The sequence below is a fragment of the Lissotriton helveticus genome, chromosome 1_1 (genome assembly GCF_964261635.1).
Source record: "Lissotriton helveticus chromosome 1_1, aLisHel1.1, whole genome shotgun sequence".
NCBI classification, from domain to species: Eukaryota; Metazoa; Chordata; class Amphibia; order Caudata; family Salamandridae; genus Lissotriton; species Lissotriton helveticus.
The window spans coordinates 1,802,007,895-1,802,027,541 of NC_136057.1; positions in this window are offsets into that span (position 1 = coordinate 1,802,007,895).

Below are 19,647 nucleotides of genomic sequence, written 5' to 3' on the forward strand. Positions count from 1 at the left end.
ACACAAAAATCACCACAATCCAATGCCATCCATGCCCTCCATGATGTTTGAATTCAAGAAACCCCACAGAAAGACTAGGCCCATGCACCACTGAGTGAGTACCCCTGGGCATAATGGATGAAAGCAAGGCACATTGGATGCAGGCCTATGGCACAAAGCACACTGCATGGATTCAAAATGGCCCCTTGACCCCCACCACATGACCAGGCCCTGCCTGTACCAGTCCTCAAAATGGCCCCCACCCACATTGCCATGCCCCATCAACACCACAAAAAATCAAAAAACACACAAAAATCACCACAATCCAATGCCATCCATGCCCTCCATGATGTTGAAATTCAAGACACCCCACAGAAAGACTCGGTCCATGCACCACTGAGTACCTCTGGGTATAATGGATGAAAGCATGGCAGACATGGTGCAGGCCTATGGCACAAAGCACACTGCCTGGATTCAAAATGGGCCCTTGACCCCCACCACATGGCCAGGCCCTGCCTGTACCAGTCCTCAAAATGGCCCCCACCCACATGCCCATGCCCCATCAACACCACAAAAAATCGAAAAACACAAAAAAATCACCACAATCCAATTCCATCCATGCCCTCGATGATGTTTACATTAAAGAGACCCCACAGAAAGACTCAGTCCATGCACCACTGAGTACCCCTGGGCAAAAGGCCCAACAACAGCCACAAAATCAAAAAACACACAAAAATCACCACAATCCAATGCCATCCATGCCCTTCATGATGTTTACATTAAAGAGACCCCCAGAAAGACTCCGTCCATGCACCACTGAGTACCCCTGGGCAAAAGGCCCCAACAACAGCCCAAAAATCGAAAAACACACACAAATCACCACAATCCAATGCCATCCATGCCCTCAATGATGTTTACATTCAAGAGACCCCACAGAAAGACTAGGCCCATGCACCACTGAGTACCCCTGGGCAAGAGGCCCCAACAACAGCCCAAAAATCGAAAAACACACACAAATCACCACAATCCAATGCCATCCATGCCCTCCATGATGTTTACATTAAAGAGACCCCCAGAAAGACTCCGTCCATGCACCACTGAGTACCCCTGGGCAAAAGGCCCCAACAACAGCCCAAAAATCGAAAAACACACACAAATCACCACAATCCAATGCCATCCATGCCCTCAATGATGTTTACATTCAAGAGACCCCACAGAAAGACTAGGCCCATGCACCACTGAGTACCCCTGGGCAAGAGGCCCCAACAACAGCCCAAAAATCAAAAAACACACAAAAATCACCACAATCCAATGCCATCCATGCCCTCCATGATGTTTACATTCAAGACAACCCACAGAAAGACTAGGCCCATGCACCACTGAGTGAGTACCCCTGGGCATAATGGATGAAAGCAAGGCACATTGGATGCAGGCCTATGGCACAAAGCACACTACCTGGATTCAAAATGGGCACTTGACCCCCACCACATGGCCAGGCCCTGCCTGTACCAGTCCTCAAAATGGCCCCCACTCACATGGCCATGCCCCATCAACACCACAAAAAATCAAAAATCACCACAATCCAATGCCATCCATGCCCTCCATGATGTTTACATTAAAGAGACCCCACAGAAAGACTCAGTCCATGCACCACTGAGTACCCCTGGGCAAAAGGCCCAACAACAGCCAACAAATCGAAAAACACACAACAATCACCACAATCCAATGTCATCCATGCCCTCCATGGTGTTTACCTTAAAGAGACCCAACAGAAAGACTCAGTCCATGCACCACTGAGTACCCCTGGGCAAAAGGCCCCAACAACAGCCCAAAAATTGAAAAACACACAAAAATCACCACAATCCAATGCCATCCATGCCCTCAATGATGTTTACATTCAAGACACCCCACAGAAAGACTAGGCCCATGCACCACTGAGTAACCCTGGGCATAATGGATGAAAGCAAGGCACATTGGATTCAGGCCTATGGCACAAAGCACACTGCCTGGATTCAAAATGGCCCCTTGACCCCCACCACATGGCCTGGCCCTGCCTGTACCAGTCCTCAAAATGGCCCCAACCCACATGGCCATGCCCCATCAACACCACTAAAAATCGAAAAACACACAAAAATCACCACAATCCAATGCCATCCATGCCCTCCATGATGTTTAAATTCAAGACAACCCACAGAAAGACTAGGCCCATGCACCACTGAGTGAGTACCCCTGGGCATAATGGATGAAAGCAAGGCACATTGGATGCAGGCCTATGGCACAAAGCACACTACCTGGATTCAAAATGGCCCCTTGATCCCCACCACATGGCCTGGCCCTGCCTGTACCAGTCCTCAAAATGGCCCCAACCCACATGGCCATGCCCCATCAACACCACAAAAAATCGAAAAACACACAAAAATCACCACAATCCAATGCCATCCATGCCCTCCATGATGTTTAAATTCAAGACACCCCACAGAAAGACTAGGCCCATGCACCACTGAATGAGTACCCCTGGGCATAATGGATGAAAGCAAGGCACATTGGATGCAGGCCTATGGCACAAAGCACACTGCCTGGATTCAAAATGGGCCCTTGACCCCCACCACATGGCCAGGCCATGCCTGTACCAGTCCTCAAAATGGCCCCCACCCACATGCCCATGCCCCATCAACACCACAAAAAATCGAAAAACACACAAAAATCACCACAATCCAATTCCATCCATGCCCTCCATGATGTTTACAGTAAAGAGACCCCACAGAAAGACTCAGTCCATGCACCACTGAGTACCCCTTGGCAAAAGGCCCAACAACAGCCACAAAATCAAAAAACACACAAAAATCACCACAATCCAATGCCATCCATGCCCTCCATGATGTTTACATTAAAGAGACCCCCAGAAAGACTCCGTCCATGCACCACTGAGTACCCCTGGGCAAAAGGCCCCAACAACAGCCCAAAAATCGAAAAACACACACAAATCACCACAGTCCAATGACATCCATGCCCTCAATGATGTTTACATTCAAGAGACCCCACAGAAAGACTAGGCCCATGCACCACTGAGTACCCCTGGGCAAGAGGCCCCAACAACAGCCCAAAAATAAAAAAACACACAAAAATCACCACAATCCAATGCCATCCATGCCCTCCATGATGTTTGAATTCAAGACACCCCACAGAAAGACTAGGCCCATGCACCACTGAGTGAGTACCCCTGGGCATAATGGATGAAAGCAAGGCACATTGGATGCAGGCCTATGGCACAAAGCACACTGCATGGATTCAAAATGGCCCCTTGACCCCCACCACATGACCAGGCCCTGTCTGTACCAGTCCTCAAAATGGCCCCCACCCACATTGCCATGCCCCATCAACACCACAAAAAATCAAAAAACACACAAAAATCACCACAATCCAATGCCATCCATGCCCTCCATGATGTTTACATTAAAGAGACCCCACAGAAAGACTCAGTCCATGCACCACTGAGTACCCCAGGACAAAAGGCCCAACAACAGCCAAACAATCGAAAAACACACAAAAATCACCACAATCCAATGCCATCCATGCCCTCAATCATGTTGAAATTCAAGACACCCCACAGAAAGACTCGGTCCATGCACCACTGAGTACCTCTGGGTATAATGGATGAAAGCATGGCAGACATGGTGCAGGCCTATGGCACAAAGCACACTGCCTGGATTCAAAATGGGCCCTTGACCCCCACCACATGGCCAGGCCCTGCCTGTACCAGTCCTCAAAATGGCCCCCACCCACATGCCCATGCCCCATCAACACCACAAAAAATCGAAAAACACACAAAAATCACCACAATCCAATTCCATCCATGCCCTCCATGATGTTTACATTAAAGAGACCCCACAGAAAGACTCAGTCCATGCACCACTGAGTACCCCTGGGCAAAAGGCCCAACAACAGCCACAAAATCAAAAAACACACAAAAATCACCACAATCCAATGCCATCCATGCCCTCCATGATGTTTACATTAAAGAGACCCCCAGAAAGACTCCGTCCATGCACCACTGAGTACCCCTGGGCAAAAGGCCCCAACAACAGCCCAAAAATCGAAAAACACACACAAATCACCACAATCCAATGCCATCCATGCCCTCAATGATGTTTACATTCAAGAGACCCCACAGAAAGACTAGGCCCATGCACCACTGAGTACCCCTGGGCAAGAGGCCCCAACAACAGCCCAAAAATCAAAAAACACACAAAAATCACCACAATCCAATGCCATCCATGCCCTCCATGATGTTTAAACTCAAGACACCCCACAGAAAGACTAGGCCCATGCACCACTGAGTGAGTACCCCTGGGCATAATGGATGAAAGCAAGGCACATTGGATGCAGGCCTATGGCACAAAGCACACTGCATGGATTCAAAATGGCCCCTTGACCCCCACCACATGACCAGGCCCTGCCTGTACCAGTCCTCAAAATGGCCCCCACCCACATTGCCATGCCCCATCAACACCACAAAAAATCAAAAAAACATACAAAAATCACCACAATCCAATGCCATCCATGCCCTCCATGATGTTTACATTAAAGAGACCCCACAGAAAGACTCAGACCATGCACCACTGAGTACCCCAGGACAAAAGGCCCAACAACAGCCAAACAATCGAAAAACACACAAAAATCACCACAATCCAATGCCATCCATGCCCTCAATCATGTTGAAATTCAAGACACCCCACAGAAAGACTCGGTCCATGCACCACTGAGTACCTCTGGGCATAATGGATGAAAGCATGGCAGACATGGTGCAGGCCTTTGGCACAACAAAGCACACTGCCTGGCTTCAAAATTGCCCCTAGACCCCCACCCACATGGCCAGGCCCTGCCTGGACCAGGCCTCAAAATGGCCCCCACCCACATGGACAGGCCCCAACACCACCCCAAAAAGTCTAAAAACACCCAACAATCACCAGAATCCAATGCCATCCATGCCCTCCATGATGTTTACATTTAAGAGACCCCACAGAAAGACTCAGTCCATGCACCACTGAGTACCCCTGGGCAAAAGGCCCCAACAACAGCCAAAAAATCGAAAAACACATAAAAATCACCACAATCCAATGCCATCCATGCCCTCAATGATGTATACATTCAAGACACCCCACAGAAAGACTAGGCCCATGCACCACTGAGTACCCCTGGGCAAAAGGCCCCAACAACAGCCAAAAAAACGAAAAACACATAAAAATCATCACCACAATCCAATGCCATCCATGCCCTCCATGATGTTTACATTAAAGAGACCCCACAGAAAGACTCAGTCCATGCACCACTGAGTACCCCTGGGCAAAAGGCCCCAACAACAGCCAAAAAATTGAAAAACACACAAAAATCACCACAATCAAATGCCATCCATGCCCTAAATGATGCTGAAATTCAACAAAACATTTCCATCATGCACCCATAACTAACCCTGGTCCTACTGGATACTGTGGCTACCCACAATATATTTTATTTAATGTTTTGAAAAAGTTCCAAAATTGTAGTTGCAGCAACTGTAATGCCCCAAACAAACAACATCAACTTACTTGTGAAATTTCTAATCCAAAAGTGATCCAAAGAAAGTCAAAAAGGCCTCAAAAACCAAATATCCAGCAGCATCCACAAAAAGTAATCCTTCCAGGTCAAGATCCAAATCAAAGTGACCAGGACATGAACAAAGCACTGGGAGGAGCCTGCTGGACAGGAACAGGAAGTTGGAGACTGTGGGGCACTTCCTTCCTCCCACCTCCCCCCCCCAAATGGACTCCTTGCAAAAAAAAGTGCAGGCAAATGTCAACCTGAGGAGTTATTCTGATAAAAATCATCATTTTCAAGGTTTATGCTGCCTGCTGGTGGATTTCTTGTGCGAAATTGCAAATTTTGCAATCTCGCAATTGCGAGATTGTCGCTGCCTGCTGCATCTACGTGTGCGCAAGTATTTACTCCAGCGATGCGTGATCACAGGCCTTTATGATGTACTCGCGTTGACAAACTCTCGCTGTGCAAGGTGGCAAGCCGCGATGACGTAATCGGGGTCGACAAACTCCAGCGGGATCCCGCAGCAAGATCCAAAATGGCGCAGCACACGCAAACATGGAGAAAAACAATTCTTCAAACGCTGAATGACGGTAAGTGAACGCCGCGCGCCGCAAAATTGTATAATATTGTATTTGTCAAGCGCGACCAAGCAAAAAAATTCGCTTCGCGCGAATTTGCGAATATTCGGCAAATTCGCAAGAGATTTTACGCCCACACTTTGAAATTGGCTGACGCAGTTCAGGAGGGATCTGAGTGCTCTGACCTCCTGGCTGCTATGGAACAGCAGGCTAGGCTGTTGGCGGACATTTCATAGGACGTTATTAAGTCTTCGGCTATGTCCACTGGGGCTTGGGTGGCGGCACGTCATTCCCTCTGTCTCCGGTCCTGGAAGGCTGATCCTTGGGAGAAGGCAGCTCTGTTGAAATAGCCTTTTGATGGACTGGCTCTGTTTGGGGACCAATTGCCTGCCATGATTTCGAAGGCTTTCAAGGAGCGGAAGCATGCCTTGCCGTATAAAGGCGGGTTGGCTCCGTCTAGTAAACCCTAGAGTAGGCCCCCTCGATCATCCCCGAAACGTGATTCTCGTCAGTCTTTCAGCAGGCGGCGTTTTCAGCCCCGTTTTTCTCCAAAGTACGCTGCCTCCGCTCCTAAGGGCCCTGCCAAGAAGTGTCCCTGACAACTGCTGGTGGGTGGTCGTTTTCAGCAGTTTCTTCCTCGTTGGCAGCAGGACGTTTCGGATGGCTGGGTCCTGGACACTGTGGGTCATGGGTACGTGATAGACTTCCTGCAGGTTCCGCCGGATTCTGGGGTTTGGCTGACTCCTCTGCCTGTCTCCGGTCCCCGCAGGGTCGATCTGCTGGACGGGGTGTCCTGTTTGCTTGCCAAGGATGCCATCTGCCGGGTTCCTGTCGAGGAGGTGGGGACAGGGACCTACTCCATTCTGTTTCTGGTTCAGAAGGTGACCAGCGGCTTTCGGCCAGTCCTCAATCTCAAGTGGGTCAAACCCTGGGTTCGGCCTGTGCACTTCCGTATGTTGACCCTTCAGGCCATCATTCCTTTGGTTCAGCCTGGCGACTTCATGGCATCCGTGGATCTCGAGGACACCTATCTCCACGTCCCTGTTGCCGCTGCTTCTCAGCGTTTCCTGAGATTCGCTGTGGGAGACGCCGATTTTCAGTTTTGTGTGCTTCCCTTCTTCCTCAGGTCTGCGCCCAGGGTTTTCACAAAGGTCCTGGCACCTCTCATGGCTCTCCTTCATGTTGAGGGGGTTTTCATTCATCCTTATCTCGACGACCTCTTGCTGCATGCTGCGGGGGAGTCTCTTTTGCTCTCTCACATCGGGAGGGCCTTGGAGGTTCTTCAGGTACACAGATTTTTGGTGAACTGGGGAAAGTCTTCTTTGGTCCCGTCTCAAGACTCGGTGTTCATCAGGGCTCGTTTTCAGATTTTGCTCGGCCATGTTACCTTGTCTGACAAGCGCATGGTATCTCTTCAGTCGCAGGTTCGGGCCTTGATGTTCCGGGAGGCTCCTCCGGCAGTCCAGTGGCTGCGGGTGCAGGGGCACGTGGCTTCTGTGGTGTTTTTGGTTCCCTGAGCTCGTTTTCATCTCCTCCGCCTGGCCAACTGGATCCTGTTGGGTTGGTCTCCGGGGTATCAGAGTCTGTTGTCCCTGCTGCCCATGATGGATCGGATCCGGGATGAGCTCTCCTGGTGGCTCAGCTGACGTCACCTCCTGGCGGGGGTTTCACTGGCTCCCCCAGCTCCGCTTGTGGTGACTACGGACGCCAGCCTGTCCGGGTGGGGTGCTTGGCTGGGGTCGGAGCATGTTCAGGGGTTCTGGTCCCTGCTGGATTCCCGGAGGTCCTCCAACTGGCGGGAGCTGAGGGCAATTGGGCTTGCCGGATGCACTTTCAGGACTCTCTGAGGGGTCATTGGGTGTTGGTTCAGACGACAATCTGGTGGCGAAGTCCTATGTCAACCGTCAGGGGGGGACCCGGTCCAGGTCCTAGAACTTGATTGCCAGCGTCCTCTTTCGGTAGGCTCAGGCCTGGGTGCTGGGTCTGTCGGCTCTCTACATTCAGGGGGTGGACAATGTGAGGGCGGATCTGTTGAGCAGGGCCATTCCGTAATCTCGGGATTTCTCTCTCCTTCCCGGTGTGTTCCTCCAGTTGGTGGGTTGTCGGGGCCTCCCTGTGGTGGACCTGTTTGCGGATCTGGGGAATGCCAAGGTGGTCCGGTTCTGTTCTCTGGGCAGGTGTCCCGGGTCTCTGCGGGTCGACGGCTTGACCTGTCCTTGGCCTCGGGGTCTGCTGTATGCCTTCCCTCCCTTTCCGCTGCTTCGGTCCTTTCTGGTGCGGGTCCGGAGGGATTGTGCTCAGGTGTTGTTGGTGGCTCCCTATTGGCCTTGGGCAAATTGGTTTCCTCTCCTGACCGAGTTGTGTTGTGACCGGGAGTGGGTCCTTCCCGTGGTTCCGTCCCCTTTGAAGTTTCCGGCCCTTCCCCTGGATTCTCTACGGAGGTTGCACCTGACGGCCTGGCTGTTGAGTGGCAGGGTTTAGCTGGGTTGGGGGTTCCTGACCAGTAGGTAGTTACTTTGCAGGCTTCGCGTAGGTCCTCCACTCTGCTGTCCTATGCTAGACATTGGCGGGTCTTTCGGTCTGGTGTGCTGGTAAGGGTGTTGACCCCACACTTGCTGACCTCTTTTTGGTGATGCAGTTCCTTCAGAATGGGGCTCATCTGGGGTTGTCGGTGGCTTCTCTGCTGGTGCAGTGGGCGGCTATTCAATTTGCAGGATGACGGGGCTCTGATGCCTCGTTTTTTTCGGGGTCTTTCGAACTTGTTTCCCCGCCCTGTTCGGTCCTTACCTTCATGGGATTTGCATCTGGTGTTGGATGTCCTGTCTGATCCTCCCTTTGAACCCCTTGAGGGTCTCATGTTGCGTCTCTTGACTTTTAAGTCTTTCTTTTTGGTCGCTATCACCTCTGCGAGGCGCTTGGGGGAGTTGGGGACCTTGTCTTGCAAGTTTCCCTTCTGTAAAGTCGTTTCGGATCGGATGGTTCTGGTTCCGCTTCCGTCCTTTGTCCCTAAGGTCAATTCGGCTTTTCACCTCAGTCAGGAGGTGATTTTGCCTAAGTTCTCTCCTGCTCCTTCCACGGCTGAGGATTCTCGCTTGCATTGTTTGGATGTCCGACGGGCCTTGCTGTGGTACCTTCATGTTGTAGAGTCCTTCTGGGTGGGGGACTCTTTATTTGTTAACTTTGTTCCGGCTCGGAAGGGGGTTAAGCCTTCCACAGCTACTTTGAGTCGTTGGATTAGGTCCACGGTCAGGTGGATCCTCCTGTGTGGGTTCATGGGCGTTCCACTCGCAGTATGGCGGCAACGGTGGCTGAGTTGCAAGGGGCTTCTGTGGTGGAGATTTGTAGGGCGGCGACTTGGTCTTCTCCCTCTATTTTTGTCCATCACTATCGAATTACGAGTCTGGAGCATTTGGATAATGTTCTGGACCACAGGGTCATGTCCTCTATGCAGGACCAGGGATGTTGATCTGCTGTGTTTGGGGCACTGTATTACATTTTGGTGCTCTTTATCACTCAGTTGTCCGTCTGTTTTCTTCTGCTTGCTATGTCCTCACTTGTGTTGAAGGAAGGCGAGGGAGGGATGGCAGATAATGTTTCCATTTCTAAAGATAATGGCATTATTCCTAGTCCTACTCCCTCACCTTCCTTCGAGGACCCTGCCTCCCTCCCGGTGCGGTTCATCTGAGTGCTAGCTTGGCTTGTTTACGTACAGGTGGAGGTGGGAGCAGGCGGAGTTTTTATGCTGGGGTGGGTCTGGGTGGGAGACGGGCCTCACTTGTATTGAAGGAAGGCGAGGGAGTAGGACTAGGAGTAATGCCTTTATCGTTAGAAATGGAAGCATACCATTCACTTAAAAAAACTTGTTTTTGTGGCCATGTTTTGTCCATTATTGATGGTGCAACTGTTGCTCATTTTCATTTTTATTTGTCTCCTCAGGATTTTGAGGAATGGACATATGTTATAGCTGTAAGCTAAGCTGTCTGTAGCGGAGCCTGTTTGCTTTGTCTACTTTGTACTATTTCTCTCTGGGCAGTTGGAACTGAGCTGGCCTCCAGGCAACACCATGTGAAGTCTGCTGTTAAACTCAACCTATTGTTCAGGAAAAGCTCAGCCTCAAATATTGCAAACCGTAGATTAGGGATTTCAATTTAGAGGCACTCACATGATCAGTACGTTTCTTCTTTGTTCCCCTTAAAACATTTTGCTGACAAATATTGGTAACAAGCGTAGCTACCAAACTATAAGCCCAGTCACGATCGGTCTCTGAAACTTTACACCTGCCACAATAGGTAAAGGGTGCTGCAAAAAACACGGGTTAACCCAAGAAGTCACTGGGACCTGGGCGGAATATTGATACAAACAAAATGGTCCCAGTTGAACATACACTCGACTCAAACCATAAACACCAAATTAGATCATTACAGAGACAATTATAACAGCATTGTTTTTAATCACAACGTGTATCATAAAAATTCCTTCATAGAATAAATACATAATAAATCACATATAGTAATGCCCCTAAGAAATGGAGTAGGGAAGGGTAGTGTTGGGATAGTGAAAGTATAGAGATTAGAACATGGGTCACTAAGACCTAAATACACAAAAAATAATGATAAATTAACACAATGGAACAAATAACTCAACGATTAATTTGACCAAACATGCCTCAAGTAAAACCACAAATGGTAAATCAGGGAGGAGGCTGAACACAAGAAAGGATGTCGACGTTTCGACCCAAGTGGATGCAGGCGTAGTGTAAACCTTGCTAGAGGGTCTTCATCAGGACAGGGGTTGCGGGAAGTGGGGCAATGGATCTTGAGTTAGTGCTGCAATGCAATAGGTTGAGTTCAATAGTAGTGGAGTCTTGGAGATAAGGTAATAGGTTACGTCTGCCGCCAATGTTGTATATGGAAATGAGATAATGCGAGTCACTGGGAATCTGTCAGTGGAGAGATACCGTTGACAGCGGGGGGTTCAAATATAAATCTAAAAGATGGCATATACTGGTCACTGCCGAACTATGGGTCGTGAAGGTCGTGATTGGGCACAGGGATGCGGGATCTGCCAAGAGCAGAATTACAGCAGGAAACGGGGGTTCAACTGTAGTTGTTGCCAATATCGTACGTTAGTCACCGCTGAATGAGGGGTCGTAGGGATCGTAGTCAGCTCCACAAAAGGAGTCTGCCAACAGCAAAGATACCACGGACCATGGAGGTTAGATTATAATAGTGGCATACACCAGGGACCGCTGGATTGTTGGTTGTACGGCAGTAGGTAAAGGAGCCCCGCATTTGATGTTTGACTGGTTGTGCTCACATTCCCATCTTTCATTGCCTTTTTATTTGTCAACTTGCTTATTTGGAGTACATGCACAGCAGGAGTCAGGTGTACATTCCACTATGGTGGCAGAAGTTGCAATTTCTAAAATCAAAATTTGAAAAATTAAACAACATTTGTGTACTTGTACAACAAGGCTCACTATACAACAAAAGTTGCTTATTCCCCTGAGTCTGCCAGGCCTGTTTCTACAACTGGGGCCCATAGACACACAGGCCCTGAACCAAGAGTGGAAGAGGTGTGGTGCTGCGGCCAGGGCGACTGACTCTGGAATCTGGGGATCACGGTTCGATCCCCGGCACCGGCGGCAGATTAGCCCAGCACCATGTGACTCTGGGCAATAGCTTGCTTAATCTTCCCCACGGTCCCCAGGGCATAGAGACCCTTAAGGATGATTGTTCGCGCTTTACAAATGTGGATTATAATTATATAAGGGTGCTTTGTCCAAGTGGGAGTTCCGCATGTACTGTACCAGGACAAACACAGAATGTCCTGAGTGCAAACGTCAGCCTTTTGGCAATCTGTGCATACTGTACATTGCAGCTCATGGGCGGTCTGTGTGTACTGTGAAACGCAGCAGATGGGAGGTCAGTGTGTACTGTTCTGCGTCCAAGACACACATATGACCGGTGTGCAGAGGGAGGCCCCGGCCAGTATGTTTCACAAACCGTGAAAATAAGATGAATCTTCGCACCAGACGACACATATCCCGGTGATGCTGCAACAGGGTTAAAGTTAACCGAGGTGAGGTGTAGTGAAGGTAGATGCAACGGTCTAGTTTTTGGTGTGTGTGTATCTAATGCAGTGTGCGGGCGAGTGAAAGGAGACAGTGAGAGGGATTCAACGCACCACAGTGAAGCAGACCGACTTGGACCCAAGCCCCACATTCAGATCAACCAATCAGAAAAGCAGAAAGACGATGTGGTGCATTCTGCCACTACTGCTGCTGGGATTTGTTCTCCAGGAAGGTGAGTACTCACCGGCACCCCCTGCCACAGTGTGACATTCTTCTCTCCGGCTTGCAGAGTGTTATCTCCCCAATTACAAGATTATTGGACCCTGCATGCAGATATATCCACTGAAAGAGGCAGCAAAAGTGTTTAAACATAAAGAGAGAAAAGACACACATAAAGAGAGAGAAGACAAATGTAATTGCAAAATTTTACTGTGTGAAACAGACTCTCTTTCAGAGAAGCACCTGCTTTTCTTGGTTGGGCTGATTTTAAAGCCCAGGTGGGATTGAGTGGGCAGAGAAGATAGTCTGAGGAGCACCATGCTTTAACTAGAAATATTTATAAGAGTACAAAAAGCAAATGTCCAGCTCATTTTTGGTGTTAGCATGTCTTTCCATTTGGAAAAGAACTGTTAAAGTTGGGTCCTGCTGTTTACTGTCTTCAAATGCATCATCAGATGCTACCAAACTTTCAGAATGCATTGCACTCTGAGGCGCTCTGGTCTGTGGCAGGTTCACTGCCCCCTGGTCTAATGTAGTGGCACTGTCACCTGTCACCAGCAGGTGCAAAGCAGGACTGTGACAGGTGCATTAATCCTCTGAGTTAGTTTACAGGGGCCATAGAATGTGACCTGCCGGGTACCCCACATAGCTCAACAGTTGGTGCATTAACCCCAAAACTCTGTCAATTACCTGGGATTGTAATGAGTGGCCAACAGGTTACACTTGGGTCTTTTGTAGGAAACATATTAATCCTTATTAGAATTACTAAAATCACACCTAATCACCCCCAAAGGACAGGCACGTATTACTGAGGTGGGGCCGTTAACCTCTGATGTATATTTAGGGCTTGAAATTCGTGGTCTACAGGATAACGTTTAGCTCTATAGCTAATTATCAGTTGGATTGGAGCTTTAGACCACTAATTATGCTCTGAACTTTGCAGCGAAGCAGACAACCGCTGAGCTATCTAGTCTAGTCTTGCGGCCAATGACTGGATGTACCATTAAATGATAACGAAGGTAAACGTGCACTTTATGGAGTGAGGAATATGGATTAAACATACTCCAGTGAGTGCACTGATTGTCAATAATCCTTCATTCTCTTGCAGCTTCCGCACTCAAGTGCCATTACATCCGGTGCGACGGCCGCTCGCCCTGCAAAGTCAACGCTGTACTCTGCGGAGAGTATGAAAACGTGTGCTATACATTCATCGACACGAAGATCTTCCGTGAGTTGAGCGCTCCCACGGGAGAGGAGGGTAGTAGGGGGAAAAGGAGATAATGCCCCAACAAGAGCACCTCTTGTTTAACGCACAAAGTTTGAAAGGTTTTGCTGGTCTGAATGTTGTCTGAATGTTACTTGGTACCATCTAATTATGCAGTTGCAGATAGTCGAGGGTGCCTGCCATACTACACTAGTTACACAGCCGAGTTTAAGAAGTCTCAGGACAAAAACATTTTAGACAAAACATTTCAGGTTGCACAACCCTGTGCGGTATCCTGCTAAGTGGACTACAATCATAGGAAATACCATAAAGGGGCCTGCGAGGTACTCAAAGCTGCAAGGGTACTGAAAACCATAAATTTGTGTCTCTCTCACACCTCTTCATCCCTCACACTGCTAAGCGCTGCATCCAGGGTCAGATTGGGATCCAAAATTGGTCTTGACACCACAAAAATAGTTACTCACCATTGTGGATCAATCTTTCATGAAACACTGCTAGATTCATATCAAGGGGCTAGGTTTTGCAAGTATGTGTGGTAAAATATTCATGTAATGCTCATAAGGGACCGTAGCATTGGCCAAGACTAGAAACACTGCAGCTTTGAAATCTGTTTCCTTTGCAGTGTCAATGCCTTGCACAATGAAGTGACATACCATTTCCTAACCAACAATACCCTAGACACTGATTATCACAGAAACCTAGTCTGAAGCCAAGATGATAGAGTAGGTCAGGCTGCGTTGGTCAGTACTCGGTGGAAGCGGTGGGGTTTAAAGGTAAATTAGATGGACCTCTGGAGTTGGTGTTCTGGCCCTGTGATCCTCCTGGTTTGCCAGAGTTAGAGAAAACAAAGGGCTGGGTGACCCTGGGTAGTTTTGGATGGGAGAGTTGTAACATGCCTTCTGCCTGGGCCCCAGGACTTGGACTGGGCCACTGAAGATCTTGGTCTAGGCCATGATTCCTTCCTCCAAGGCAGGACAGGAGATGGCTGGGCCATAAGGAGATTAAGTAGCTGTCTGAAGCAGCAGACTGTCGAAGCAGCATCTCCTGTCTACCCGTGGGCTGGTTAGCTTTTTGCTTTGTCCTTCTGCTCTAACATTTTGATTAGAACCTGTTGATAGTGGGGACTGTAAAAATCAGTTCCATGTATCATTCTCACCTGGATAAAGTAGGCATGGAAATCAGAAGACAGGAAGGAAATCTTTCGTTATAACTACCCTTTCCACCAGAAACCCCAAAGAGGTGGCTGGATGAGAAGGGAGTGTGACAGTAAATATCATAGGAGGGAAAGAGAAGCATCAGGTGTTTGGACTCCACTATAGCAACAAAACCATCTAAAAGGAATGGGATTGTGTGTCTGGAGGGAAATCAATAGGAAAATTCGGTAGGACCCTCAACAGCTATTTTTGGTCCATTGTATTTGCTTTGCCACTTACGTATTAGTAGTTGGTAGCATCATCATCGTGTCTTATTTCCGCCACTAAGAGATAATCTCTCTTAATAAAGAGATTAGATGGGATCTGCATAAGAATGAGTGATTTAAAATGACCTCTTATCTAGAGAGAAATGATTTATTACAAATCTAGATGGGGTAAGGTTAAAAACAGAGACTGGATGTGCAACTGGAATATATAATGTGTCCCACACATCGTATAGAAAAAATGATCTACATGTTTTAGCCCACCTGCGCCCTCACCGGGTCGACGGCTTTTGTCAGGTATCAGGGATCCCTTTGTTTCCCACGTTTCCATCCAGGACATGAGAGACCAGACTAAAGTAGACTCATTGCACTTCAAGAGGGTGGCCATACTGTCGCCACCCCACCAAACCAATGGAATACATTTGAGCAAAAACAACAGAGAATAGTGTTTTCTTTTTATCTGGAATAAATTGACCTGGACCATAACAAACCCACGGGACAGTGTTCCGCCTAATGTGGGAAACAAAGGGATGCCGGATACTATCGGTCCTGACGAAAGCCACTGACCCAGTGAGGGAGCAGGTGGGCTGAAACATGTAGACCATTTTTCACTATGCGATGTGAGGGACACATTGTATATCCCAATATCACAACCGTACCCCTTTCTAGATTTGTAATACATTAGTTCTCCATATAAAGAGGTCGTAGGGACAGGGGCATCATGCAGAGCAGGGACAGCAGGCAACAGAGTGGCAGGGGCAGGGCAGGGCCAGGAAGTGGCACAAGGACAGGGGCAGCAGACAGTAACGGGGTGGGGTGTACAGTACATTAGACTCAGAATGAGGCCGAAAGAAGGAAGCCCTGCCCGGCCTCCTACAGGCTTTGAGGAGGGTAGTTGGGTTCACCCTTGGCCCAGGCCTTGTCCGGGTGCTATCCGTGAAGTGGGCTATGTTGCCGGAAGGGCAGGGCAGGACCAGCAGGAGCCAATCTGGGCTCTCTTCCTAGCAGCAGAGGCTGCTGGGAGGTGAAGTTTGGTAGCAAGAAGGGTCTAGGAGAGTCCACAGGTAGATAGGTTGACTACAGTGGGCAGTAAATTAGAGACAAAGGAGGGTTGAGAGGGGTGAACATTAGAAAGATTGTTTGGAGGGAAAAATAGGTGAAGTAGAGAGAGAGGTAACATTGAGAAATAGAGTTGGCATTAAGACAGGAAGAGTGGGAGTTTAAAAAGAAAGTGGCAGGGAAGGTGTGTTAAAAGGTAGCTAGGTGGGGGGAGTTGGCAGATGACGACAGGGAAAAATAAAATAAAAAAAGAAAACCACTTACCTTGCGTCCGCAGCTTTGCTGACTCAGCGATGCGGCGAGCCCAAGATACGTGGTTTTCTTTTTTTTAATTTTGTTCTCCTTCGTTGTCTTCTGTTGACTTGCCCCCACCACGGCTCACTGGTTTTGCCTGCACTGGCCGTCACTGCTCCTCAGTTGATCCCTTTTTGGGTATAGCCATAGGAGAGCCATTCTCAAGCGGAGAGCCACCTACTAGCACAAGGGATTTGGGGGGAGTGGTCTCTTGAGCTGGGGCTTGTGCTCCCTCTACACCCATAGAAAAAATGGTTTTCTAACCCCGGTAGGCAGATTGTGGTATTGACACCTGAACTGTCCCTCTATGGGGGTGCAGAAAGCCCACTAGACACCAGGGTTCTTTTTTAGAATATTTATAGGGGGCGGGGGAAGTCCATTATGGGCATGGCCATGCTCTCACCCTGATAAACTATCATGACAGCCATTTTCTTCCCCTGGAGGATAGATGGGGTGAATACCCTCAGTCTACCACCACAGGGGGCAGAAAACCCACTAGACACCAGGTAACATTACATTTTTTTAAATATATGAGTGGGGGCTACCCACCATGGGCATAGCCATGACCCCACCCCAATAGGAGAGATAGCCTTTCTGCCTCCCCTGGGGGGATGGGGTAATTATCCCTGATCTCCCCCCCCCCCCCGGGGGTTAGAAAACCCACCAGACAACAGGGTTATATTTTATAATAACCATAGGGAGTGGAGACTGCCCATTATGGACAGCATGGTCATGACCCTAACCCCACACACACCAACTATTGCAAGTCTTTCTGCCCCCCAGTTCTCTGGAGAGCAGTTGGGGTGAATATGCCAATATTCCCCTGGGCAGGGCAGAAGGCCCATTAGACACTACGGAATGATTTATTTTATATTTTTAAATATAGGAGCGGGTTGTGCCCACCATGGGCATAGCCATGCCCCAACCACAAAAATAGAGAGAGTATTCCTCCCTGAGGGCCACTGGGGTAATTGCCCCTGATCTGCCCCCCACGGGGGCAGAAAGCCTACTTGAAACCAGGAACTTAAAAAAAACATAGTGATGGGGCTGCTCACCATAAATTTGGCCATGCACCAATCCCAACAGAATGGTTCGACAGTCATTCTGCCCCCTAGGAGTATTTACCCCAGATCTGCCCCTCTTGAAAGGAACACCCACTAAAAGTCAGGGAATTTTATTTTTTTTAATATAGGAGTGGGGGTTGCCCAGCATGAGAATTGATATGTCCTCATCCCAAGTAAATGTTGCAACAGTCTTTCTCCCTCCAGTAGGCAGATGGGGGTAATTACCCCTGATCAGTACCTGAGGGAAGTAAGCTCACTAGACTCTCGAGGAAGTATTTTTTTTAATATGGGGTGGTGGCTTCCCACCATGGGCATTGTTATTCTGGCACCCCAACTAAAGAGGCACAGCAGTCTTTCTGCCCCCCTGGGGGCATTTGGGAGGGCAGAAAGCCCATTAGACAGCCTGGATGTTTTATTATTGAATATAAGTGTGGGGCTGCCTAGGATGGGCATGGATGTAGCTATGCCCACTCCCAAGTAATTAGGGAAACAGTCTTTCTGCCATCTGAGGGGCAGATGCGGGTAATACATCCTGATATTTCCCTGAGGGCAGAGAGCAGCAATGTATTTTTTTAATAAAATATTGAGGTGGGTCTTTCTCATCCTAACATTAGGGCCCACTCTCACCCCTAAAGACTTAACGCTAGGGCTACCATTGACTTTGATTTTTACTGCCACAGGTACTAGGTCCAGCAACACAATTGCAGCAGTATTTATATCAATACAAGTGGGATAATGCTGGGTGATAGATATGCTGTGCATTCCTCTGGATTTCAGAAGTTTCCATCACAGAAATGTGAGGATAATGTGTGATTTCAGTAAAAGTTTGAGGTTTGCATGGCATTGTGGATAAAAAAAACCTTATGGGATCCATTCAAGGCAAACCACCCTTGACTGCCCTCCTTGTCTAGTGTTCAAAAATTTGCAGACTTGCTAGGTTTCCCTAGGTGCTGCATGAGTTAGGGCCCAAAATCTATAGCTACCCGCTTTGCAAAAAACTGGTCAGTTTTGAGTGGAAACATTTGATGTATCCATGTTGCATTTTGGGCCATTTCCTGTTACGAGCACCAGGCTTACCCACACAAATGAGGCAGCATTTTAATCTTAAGACATTGGAAAATTCTGGGTGGAAGGAAGTTTGTGGGTCTCCACAGACTCCAAAACTTTCCATCACAGAAATGTGGAAATGTGAGGAAAATGTTTTTTTTGTCAAGGTTTGAGGTTTTAAAGGGATTAAACAACCTGGTGAAAGCAACGCATGTCACCCTATCTTGGATTCGCCTAGGTGTGTGGTTTTTGATAATCTACAGGTTTAATAGGTTTTCCTCGATTCTGCCTGAGGTAGGGCCCAAAGTCCATAGCTACCCGCTTTGCAAAAAACAGGTCAGTTTTGAGTAGAGAAATGTGTTGTATCTATGTTGCATTTGGAACACTTCTGGTTGCTGGCACTAGGCCTACCCACACAAGTGAGGTACCATTTTTTTAAAGACTTTGAGGAGTAAGTTTGTGGCTCCATACAGATTTCAGAACATTTCATCACAGAAAAGTGAGGAAATTGCATTTTTTTGGTAAAAGTTTGAGGTTTGTTAGGGATTCTGGGTAAAACAACCCGGTGAGAGCCACACAAGCCATCCTATTCTGGATTCTCCTACGTGTCTAGTTTTAAATAATGTACAGGTTTGCTAGGTTTCTCTGGTGCTGGCTTAGCAAGGACCCAAACTCCACCGCTATCCACTTTGGAAAAGATGGGTCAGTTGTTAGTAAAAAAATGTGATGAATCCATGTTGCATTTTGGGCCATTTCCTGTCGCTGGCGCTAGGCCTACCCACACAAGTGAGGTACCATTTTTATCGGAAAACCTAGTGGTTTGCTGAATGGAAGAAGGCTTGTGACTCCCCACAGATTCCAGGGCTTTCCATCACAGAAATGTGAAAAAAGTTGTTTTTTTTCAAAATTTGAGGTTTGCAAGGGATTCTGAGGAAAATATCCTGGTGAGAGTAACACACGTTACCCCATCCTGGATTCACCTAGGTGTCTAATTTTTGAACATGTACAGTTTTGCTAGGTTTCCTTAGGTGCTGGCTAAGCTAAGGTCTAAAATCCATAGCTGCCAATTTGAAAAAAAGGTACTTTTTCAGTTGAGAAATGTGATGTATCCTTGT